The following is a 10,443-nucleotide window of genomic DNA, read 5'->3' on the forward strand; positions in this document are numbered from 1 at the left end:
CTCTTCTATTTGGTCATTTTCCCCCCTCTGTACCTTTTATCTAAGTGACTTTGATCTTCAATTATAAGCACTTCATGTGTCTGCCACCTGTAATTTTGTGACTAAGCCCAAATCCAACACAATAAAGTAAAGCAAGGTGGCAGGAAGGTGACCTGATTTTTACCATAAGGTGCCACCTGAAGACTCAGACGTCAATAATGACTTGATATTCCAGAAAGCATTCTCCAGTTGGTAAGGACATGCTACAGAACATGTTTTTCCAGAAGGCAATGAAGTTGCTCAGCAAGAGCAGCCTTTTGTGGAAGAAAACCTGATAAAGATTGAGTAGCCCCAGGAGAGCTGTACTTGGTTTTTGGAACAAGGTCTATCTTGAATTATATGAACTCAATCTTGGGGAAGCCCGAGACAAACATTTTCACCTTTTGCTGCTGTTGTCGTCGTAGTTGTTGTTATCACTTTTTCCTGAATACCTGATCCTGCGGTTTTCTTCACGAAGGTCCAAGTAGAAATTCCTCTACAGCTGCCTAACCACCATCCATCTCTGGTCTTCGGCCACTTTCCAGGAACAAAATTCAATTTATCCTTGAACTCCCTGGAAAAAAACCCCAGAGAAGTTCAGAGTAAATGCTTTAACTAAGTCACCAGCAAAATAATACTAATAGAATTAGAAAGGGTATAGGCCAACAAATTTATAACAATGACATATAGGTCATTTACAAAATCTCTTACCAAAAGACTGAATGTATTTCTCTGTCCTTGAAACTGATAATGGCCTTTGTAGCCGCCCAAATGAACATGTGAGTATGTGACGCTGCATGACATGCAGAGCTATGTCATAAAAAGCAATCTGGCTTTCCTCATTCCCACCCCTCCTGGATGAGCACCCTTGGAACTTGTCCACCATGTTGTGAAGAAGCACATCATTTTGGAGAGACCTTGTGTGGGTGATCACCTACACATTAATCTTGCTAAGATCTGTCAATAGCTGACAACTACCACAGAGGTGAGCGAGCAAGCCTTCACATTGGATCTCCACTGTGGGCCGTGTTGCCTTCCCACCGCCCCTGGGAGGGAACATTTGACAATTTTTGGAGACATTTTTGGTTGTTACAACTAGAGAGGGAGTACTACTGGCAAGGCCTCTAGCAGATAAAGGCCAGGAATACTGCTAAACATCCTGCAATTCACAGTCCCCCACAACGAAGGATATTCAACCCAAAATGTTCACAGTGCTGAGGTTGAGAAACCCTGCTTCAGACAACTCCAGCCTCCAGTCTTGGAGTTATGCCAGCTGATTTCAAGTGGAACAGAGGCAAGCTGTCCCTGCCAAACCTGCCCAAATCACACTTTCATGGGGTGATTTGTTTTGCATAAATAGATCCTTGAGATACCATGAAATAAGTGGAAGAACTGAGTTACATCTTCAGGTCTTTGTGACTCTGAAACTCAGGCTTCTTCCAGCATTGCCTTGAAAGAATGCAATAACAAAAAATGAATAGCGAAGCAGCCTTAGCAAAAGTGTGGCTGAGACCTTAGTAGAGGAGAGGGAAAGGTGACCACTATCAAGAAGAGAGCAACGGAGGGTTGCTCACTGGGTAACTGTCCTCCATGTTCCTCAACATCACCCCTCTCCTCTCTGGAAAACCTGAGAGGAGAACTCTCAGTTTCCTCTTCACAAATTTCTTGTGAATGTTTGTGAGGGTTTGTTTCTATCTGATGGCCAAATACTCCTCCAGTAACTTCTAACAACTGAGAGACCCGACAGAGGCCCAACCTTCCCGTAGTAAACTGAAAATATTACATTTTCACAATGACCTTCTCCCTTGAAAGAACTGATCATTCAAGATCTTTTCTCAAACTATATCACACCTAACTTTGTTCATAAAAAATTCTTTACATAATTAACTAGTTTCCTAAGTACATCATCACTTCAAAATGGGACAGCATCCCAGTAATTTCACTTCTGGTATCTGTGCTAAGAAAAGCATCTGAAATGTAGACAAAGATTTATGAGCCAAACCTTTCACTCTAAGATCATGTGTAAGAGTTAAAAACTGGAGGAAATGAATTTTAAGGTCTGACAATAAGGTAATGCAAACATAAATTTATGGTACAAATCTATAGCAGAATATTATGCAACCATAAATGAACTGTTCTGGGTCCTGCTTCTAATCTTACTTAGTTTACTTTTCCTATGCACTTGATTTACTCCCATGGCTACAATGACCACTCCTGATTCTCAAGACTTGATCTTGCTCCCATGTTCAGGCCTACATATATAAATGCCTATTGGACACCTCTGCACTGATGGATAAAGCCCATTATCTTTCTTCAAAATGTCCTGACCTACATTCTTTATCAAAGTGACTGACAATACCTTTTACCCAGATTCCAAGCAAGAAACATGGGCAACATCTGTGATTAATCCATCTCTTTTCTTTATATCCTATATCCAATTATTGCTAGGTTATTCCATTATATTAAGTCAGTCTCAAATCTCTAACCCAGTTGCCATTATTTTACCCAAGGTCACCATCACCTCTTACCTGAGTTCCTATAGTAGAGACCCCGCTGCTCTTTGCTGATCTATTCTTCATGCTACAGCCAGAGTGGTCCTTCTAAAGCACAAACATGATCAGCATCCCTTTGCTTAAAGCCCTTTATAACTCAACTGTTGTTTTAGGATAAGTCTCAAACTCCTTACTAGTCTTTAGTTTTTGTTTTCCCTTACTGGGTTTTGAAAGGCCATTCATAACCAGGTCCCTGCTTATCTCGCCAGCCTCATTCATCCCAGACCATTCTACCTCTTTACATCTTTTTGCACTTTATACTTCAACCAGCTACACCATTTGCAAATGTATCACATTAACACTTTGGGACCTTATGCACATACTCTTTACCTCCAGATCACTTTTCATCTCATGCCTAATCGCAGTTATTACTAACCTCACTAATGCCTACTTACTTTCCTTACCATTTCTGGAAACTGTCAAGTTTTTTTACCTTTGGGTCTTCTCATATGCTGTTTCTTGTTAATGGGATTCTCCCTCAACACAAATAGACAGACCAGACACACACCATATAAACCTCATGTGATGGCCATAAATAATGCCTCTCAGATCTCCTAGTGTGGAAAACAAAATTGATTGTTAGCCACACCTTCTTTGCTCTGAATTCAGGGCTGCCTTCACACCAAACCCCCATTCCTGCAGGCTGCTCCAAGTCAATGGCAGGTCCATTCCTGGGAGACATGAGACTCTTCTGACAGGTTACTTTGGCCCAAGGACTCCCCATCAACCTTGCCAAACTCTCTTAGAATTGTGCTACAGCTGAGACCTTTCTTCTTTCCCTGTCTTTAAAAAAGAAATCAGACCTACTTCATGGTCTGATGACTCTTGTAGTCGCCTCAGAATTCCTCCTTTTTATCCCTCAGGCATTTCTCCAATAAATATTTTGTATGACTAATCTTTTCTTGGCACCTACTTCTCAGAGGACTGATGCAAGTTGTACTGAGAAAGGTTCAAGAAAAGAGATGGGACTGGTTCATTCACTACCTGATAGGCATAGAGAACAATATCCTATTGGGTAGGTGAGGCATGCATTGATATGGATAATTCCTGGCAAAAGGTGACAGCTCAATTAATAAGTATTTCACAAGTGGTAGCTTATTAAAAATGGCTTGGTAGAGAGGAAACTGTTACAACAATTCACTGGCTTTGAGGAACTTTCCTAGGACGTAGGCTGTATCACCCTGCAAGTACCACAGGAAGTATGGCAAACTCACTGCAAGGTTGGCCCTTAGACACCTGGAAAAGTAATGGCCAGTGTCCAGTGACACCAAAATGCCTGAGTTTTTCTGGAAGGTGACAGAGAAAAGTAGTGGACATGTTGTAATAGATATATTATTAATGGTCAGAACACCACCAACAAACTATGTTCTACCGAAAGATGCTAAGGACACACCATTCACCAAGGCCATTAGGAATCTGCCACTGAAGGGGCACCATCATCACTAAAGATCCAGTGATGGCTGTCTTCTGCAGGGCAGTGCTGGTGGTAGAAAAAGTCACAGTTAGACACTTTAATAGCCGTGACAATGATGGTTCCCTAAAGTAGCAGAGGCCAGGTGACCACCATTAGCCAGTTATTGTTAATGACCAGGAGAGTTGGACATTACTGGTAATCACTGAGCCCTTTTAGTCTGGAAATTTAGATCTTCAGTACTGGGACATTATTTTATAACTAGAGGCCCGGAGCATGAAACTCATGCACTTGGGGTGGAGGGTCCCTCAACCCGGCCTGCGCCCTCTCACAGTCCAGGAGCCCTTCAGGGATGTCCAACTGACAGCTTAGGCCCACTCCCCAGGGGCAGGAGAGGCTTCCGCCACCACCATGGAGGCAGGAGAGGCTCCCACCACCGTCGCTGCGCTCACCAGCCATGAGCCTAGCTTCTGGCTGAGCGGTGCTCCCTCTGTGGGATCGGGCCTAAACCAGCTCTCCAACATTCCCCGAGGGTCCCAGATTGAGAGAGGGCTCAGGCCAGGCCGAGGGACCCCACCAATGCACGATAGGGGCCTGGGAGAGATGCAGGAAGTTGGCCAACTGGGGAGGGACCTCGGGAGGGCTCCAGGGCATGTCTGGCCCATCTCGCTCAGTCCCGATCGGCCATTCCCCAGCAGCAAGCTAACCTACCAGTCAGAGCATCTTCCCCCTGGTGGTCAGTGCATGTCATATTGAGTGGTTGAGTGACCTTAGAATATCATTAGCATATTATACTTTGATTGGTTGAATGGCCAAATGGTCGACCGGACACTTAGCATGTTAGGCTTTTATTATATAGGATTTACTGCTTCTTGCTGTATCTGTTCTCTTTTTCTGGAACTCATTAGTGTTTTTTCTCCCCATATTGACCCTCAAAAAATCTTTTTAAAGTACCTTTATCTATTCCATCTGTTTTTTAATGTGTTGCACTTTTTGTAACTTTTCTGAACTTTATTTTCCAGCCCTTTCATTGCTTTGTTATTGTTTTCTGGTTGTGATATTTTAATTTCTAAGAGTTCTTTCTTGGTTTGGTTGCATATATATATATTACCCTGTTATTTTATTGGGGCAATATCTTATCCTTCTGAGTACATAAATTATATGAGGCTATTAAAACTTTTTGTGTGTGTCTTTGTTCCCTTTGAGGATTTTATTTGTTTTCTGTTTGCTTTTTGCCTCTTTATTTCAAGTTGAAGATTTTTCTTAATTACCTAGGAATCCTTAGTGTACCATGCACATTTAAGAGAAAGTGCTGGGGCCTAATTCCAGCAGGTCATAAATGCAAGAAGTTCATCAAAAGGTTGGTGAACCTTGAGGCTTCAGCAGGGCTGAAGATATATATTATTGCCTACTGCCAGACAGCTGAGGGCATTTCCCCAAACCTGAAAATCTACATGTTATTACCTACTGCTAGCGAAACAGCTGAATAGCTGAAGGCAGTTCCCCCAACCTGACAATACTTTACTGCTTACCAAACTTTACCTTTGATATGTATATCTGCTTTGTTTTAGGGCAATTTGTGCTCATAAAAAGCAAGGTGTCCAGAGATTCGGAGAACTTGGTTACTATAGCTAAGTCTCCTCTGGCTCCCCCCAAAAATGCCTTCTATATTTATATTTCATGTCTAGTATCTTTATTAATTTACCGCAGCTCCTTCTCCAGATTCCTGAACCCTTCTAGATGCAGGAAAAGACCCTGGCAGAAAGGTTCCAAAAATAGGTTGGAGCTTTTCCAGAAGAAGAGGAAGAGAAGATGAGCTTGAAAATCGGTATGTTTTATTTCAAAGCAGTCAGACAGGAATATAGTGAAGCTAAAGTGTAATTGATATTGGGGCCCCTTCTCAATTTCCCAGGAAAATAATCCTCTTTTCTTTAGCCTGGGGTAGGTAAATGGCTGGCTGTTGCTATGGGAAGGGTGTTGGAGGAGACCCATGATTCAGATTACAGACATCACTGATCCTTCTGTTTTGAACCTTATCCACAATTCACTGTGCCTGGACTTCATCTTCAGTGTCACTCTCTGGTGGCACCTCTGTTACAGCTTCCTTCCCTGGCTGAGTCCATTACTATTTCTCCACTTGCTCTCTGTCTTCCCCAAATCTGTCATCTCTCATCTGCGTTTGTCTTCTCTCCTGATCCATTGGTACTTGTAGTTCTATGTTCCTTAAAACAATCCTTTTAATGATATTTTAGAAAAATTTCCATAGGGAGAGGAGGTGAATGCCTCTATTTGATCACACTCTCATATTTTCCTCTCTGGTTTAAATGCTACTTTCATCATACATGAAAATTGGCATATAATTAGCAATATTGAAGCATTCTAATATATTCTACTGTGCTATCTAATTATGTAACAGAGCCAGACTTTAAAATATATTTTTTCTATCTGGCAGTATAATTCCTCATTGTAATTCTTCTTTTCTAAAATTTAAAAAGAAAATTTTGGCTGCTCTCACACTTTTTAGATTAATTTTAAAATCAATATGTATCGAATTTGTAAATCAGTTTGAGAAAATTGACTTGCTTCTATTAGTGTCTCCATACTAAAGAACTTTATATGAGTTCATTTATTCAGTAAAGTTTTATGTTTTCTTTCATATCAGTACTGATTAATTCTTAAATGTATCCTTAGGTATTTCATGTTTGCATTTTATTTTGAAAAGAAAGTTTTAAAATTACATTTTCTAATGTTTTTTGCTGATACAATGAGAAACTACAGATTTAAAAAAACTCATTTTGGACTTTGAAATTTTAAAGGTTGCTAATTTTTTCTAATAAATTTCCTCTTGTGTCACTTAGGTTTTCTGCTCATATCATCTGCAATTAAGGACAATAGTTGTCTGGCATTCAATAATAAGTTTTATTAAGTTTTCTGCATCATTATACTAGTACCATTTGAAATATAATCCTATATAATAATAGCCTAATATGCAAATTGTCCCCTCAACCGGGAGTTTGACAAGGGGGGGGGGGGGGGGGCTGGCCAGCCAACCTCCCGAAGCCCTTCCCCCCAGCCAGCCCCGCCCCCAGTTGCCCCCCCAACCCATGCACGAATTCATGCACTGGGCCTCTAGTATTAAATAATGGTAGTGATAATGGGCATTATTCTCTTGTTACAGACTTCCATAGGAATATTTCTGGTGTTTCATTAAGGATTAATTTGTCAGTTTCAAACAAATAACTTTTATCACTTTAAGAATATAAGATAATTAAGGAAAGCTTTTAGCAAATCCACCATATCCAACCAGCTTTAACCTTCTTCTCTCCCATGCCCGGTCAGCACCAAGACTTCATAAATTTACCTCCAAAATACTCTTAAATCTGTCATGGCTTTTCTCTTCTCCTGTCACTGCCTTGGTCTCTGTTGCCATCCCTTCTTTCCTATTATTAAATGAACTTTTAAATATCTGCCATCAGTGTCAAGCCCCTCCAATTCATCTTCATACTGCTGTTCAAAAGAACTCTCTAAAATGTGATTATGTCACACATTTCCTTCCCACCCCTGGACTTAAAGTCTTTCAATGGTTCTCTATTGCTCTTAGAATAAAATTCAAATTCCTTAAAATGGCTGACAGGAACTGAATGATCTTGCCCTGCTTACCTCTCCAGCTTCATATCTTGCCACCAGCTAAGTTTACCTTAATACTCTAGCCATATTCTCTTTTCTCTCAACTTTCAATTTTTGCCCATATTATTTCTTCTGCCCAACACATCATTTTTTCTTCTTTGTTGGCTAACCCTTATTTGTCCTTCAGCAAGCCTTCCCAGATGCATCAGGCTTGGAGAAATACCCTTCATATATGGCCCTCTTAGAACTTGTACCGCCTTAACATATAGATAGCCCTTTTCACTCTTACAATTACTTGGATACTGCTCTGTCTTCCTCACTATAAATTACCTGAAACTAGAGACAGTACCCACCTTTTTTATTATTTTATGTTCATTACCTGGTAGAGCACCTGGAATTAGTGTTCAAAATTTTTTATTAAATAAACAAATGTTCAATAAAGGAACAAGATATTGGATATATTTAGATCATTGTATATATTTTTGAACAATTTATTGATGGTATCTATCTATCTATCTATATATATCTATACAGATATGTAGATATACATATATATGTTTTTATTTATTTCAGAGAGACAAAGGGAGAGGGAGAGAGAGATAGAAATAGAAATAATGAGAGAGAATCATTGATCAACTGCCTCCTGCACTGGGGATCAAGCCCACACCTGGGCATGTCCCCTGACACTCAACCACTGAGCACACTGGCCAGGCTATAGCTTATTTTTTGTTTTCTTTGGAAACTTTAGGAACTTCTCTTTATGCTTGATTTTCTAATAATTTACATGTCAAATTTTAATATTTTATTTATTCTTCTTGTATAGCACATGGATGTTTCCCTTTAGTTCTAGGAAATTATAACTTTATAATTGTAACTTTTTATATTTATAATTTAATGCCTTTCTTTCCAATTCTTCTCCGGCATCTGTTATTGGATGGTCTAGTAATTGGACAATGGAATCCTAGAACTAACCCTCTATGTCTTTTTATCCTTTTCCATATATTTTTATGCTTGTCTTTTTATCCCACATTTTGTGTAAGCTTTTTCACTTTATCTTTCAAATCTTACATTTTTTAAAATGTAGCCATTATATATTTAATTTTCAGGAGTTTTATCTTGTGTGAATTTGCCTTTCCCATAGAAGACAGTACTAGTTTTATGCATGCAGTATAGCCTTGAATTTCCCAAAGATTAATAATTGGACTTTTCTTTTTGAAGTTCTCTTCTTTCCCTAATTTATTTCCGTTTTCTCTAGAGATAGTTTTTCCATTTTATCCTCTTGGTTTTTCTCTGATGCTGCAAGCTTTCCTCAAATCTCTGATGATTCTTGCATTTTCATTTATATTTAAAAACCTATTAATGTAATTGGATTTCCTCATTGATAGAAGATTATTTAAATATTTTTTAATTGAAAGAGTTATTTCTGTTGATGTTCTTTTGTTCTGTTGGGTTAAACTCTTCTGACTAAATTACTATTATTTGATTCCATGGATGTCAGGGGCTGTGACCTGTATAATTTTTGCCCTTAGGTATATGTATACATTGTGAAATGATCATCACAATAAGTTTAATTAGCATCCATCATCACAAATAGTTACATTATTTTCTTATTATGAGAACTTTTATGATCTTGGCATCTTTCAAATATATAATACAGTATTGTTAAGGATAATCCTAAATGTTGACCATTACATCCCAGGATAGAAGTTTGTACTTTGACCACCTTTATTCATTATTCTAACCTGGTGCTGATTATATCTTTTCTTTTTTATTTTTAAATACATTTTTTTGATCTCAAAGAGAGAGAAGAAGGGAGAGGGAAAGAAAGAAATATTGATTGGCTGCCTCCTGTATGCCCCCTACTGGGGATTGAGCCCACAACCAGGACATGTGCTATGACCAGGAATTGAACTGGTGACCTATTGTTGCATGGGATGACGTTCTACCAACTGAGCCACACTGGCCAGGGCATGACTATGTCTTTTCAATATTAGGACTCTTACCTTTGTTTGCCAATATCTCTGTGAATATTGCTTCACCCATTTTCTTCTTCAACAACTCTTACTATTATATGTAAAATCATTTAGTCTTGTCCACCATGACTTTTAACTGTATTTTAGTATTATCTGCTGCTTGTATTCTCTTTACAATAAGTCACTTTGCCTAATTTATGCATGGTCTCTACAAACAGAAATCCTTAATTTTGATATTACCAATTAATTATTTTTAATTAATTGCTAAAAAAACAATGGCTTGTACATTTGAATTTTGTTTAAGAGCTACTTCCCTGCCTCTATGTTGAAATAATATTTTTTCTTATTATTTTCTATTAATGTGATAGCTTTACATTTCACTTTAAGGTTTTTAATTGTTCTGGCCTTATTCTTTTTTAAAAATTATATTTTATTGATTTTTTACAGAGAGGAAGGGAGAGGGATAGAGAGTTAGAAACATCGATGAGAGAGAAACATCAATCAGCTGCCTCCTGCACACCCCCCACTGGGGATGTGCCCGCAACCAAGGTACATTCCCTTGACCTGAATTGAACCTGGGACCCTTCAGTCCGCAGGCTGACGCTCTGTCCACTGAGCCAAACCGGTTAGGGCATGGCCTTATTCTTCATGTATGGTGTTAAGGAAATATGTTTACTATTTTTTTAAAATTTATTGCTGTTCAGGTATTCTACATCTTAGACCTATTTCAATAATTTATAGTTTTCTAGAAAGTATTCATCTGCATAACTGAAACTTTATACCCATTTAACAACATTTTACCTTTCTCTGGCCTCTGGTAATCACCATTCTATTTGACTCTTTTAGATACCTCATGTAAATG

The sequence above is a fragment of the Myotis yumanensis genome, unplaced genomic scaffold (assembly GCF_028538775.1).
Source record: "Myotis yumanensis isolate MYYU_CA2020_CCGP unplaced genomic scaffold, mMyoYum1.0.hap1 SCAF_2, whole genome shotgun sequence".
NCBI classification, from domain to species: Eukaryota; Metazoa; Chordata; class Mammalia; order Chiroptera; family Vespertilionidae; genus Myotis; species Myotis yumanensis.